We start from the raw sequence: 754 nt of genomic DNA on the forward strand, positions 1-754 counted from the left end.
CCTCTTGAAAGCTTGTAAGCCAGTCACTTCTTGCCTGTGTGGTGCCCCCCCCCCCCCCATTTTGGGTATCCAATGTCCAAGCTGCCCATTTCTGTCTACTCTGTATGTGGAGGGGGTGGAAATGATTTTTGCTGTAAGGATTTGTTCCCTCTTTTGAGTTACTGCATCCGTAGGTGAAGGTCAAGTTCATCAAAATGTATCAGATTACTCTTTTTTTCCTCTTCTTTCTTCTCCTGATTGAGCTTTGATCATTCAGTCATTGAAGCCAGGTCAAGTGGGTACCATCTGCAAGTATGTTTGTTCTTGTGCATATGTCCTCTCTTCCTAATTGGCTGGTAGCTTCACTCTCCACTCTAGTCTTCTGTGGCCACGCCACAGACTCTGGGCCCAAGAGTCCCCAGGTCTCCCCATACAGATGGCCAACCAGGTCTCCACCCAGGTCCACAGAAGCCCTCCGAACATTGTAGGGCTTAGCTTGCCACTTCATTGCTGCTTTTACCTCTTTTCCCCCTATCGGTGATGAGTGTAGTCACCAATCAAAGAGTGCATTTCCTTTGAGTCTTAGTCTTGAAAGGGGGTTTGCACTGAGGGGACCAGACCACTTGCCTTGATGTTTCCTGGGCAAGCAATTTGTTTGTTCTTGTAGGAAGAGTCCATCTGCCTCTATTGTTTTTCATTTTTCCTGTAGGTCTTTCTTTCAAGAAGTATCTCCTGTTCTTCTAGCCACTCCAGGCTGGTCTGCTCATCCTTTCAA

The sequence above is a fragment of the Chrysochloris asiatica genome, unplaced genomic scaffold (genome assembly GCF_000296735.1).
Source record: "Chrysochloris asiatica unplaced genomic scaffold, ChrAsi1.0 scaffold00239, whole genome shotgun sequence".
In the NCBI taxonomy this organism is placed as follows: domain Eukaryota; kingdom Metazoa; phylum Chordata; class Mammalia; order Afrosoricida; family Chrysochloridae; genus Chrysochloris; species Chrysochloris asiatica.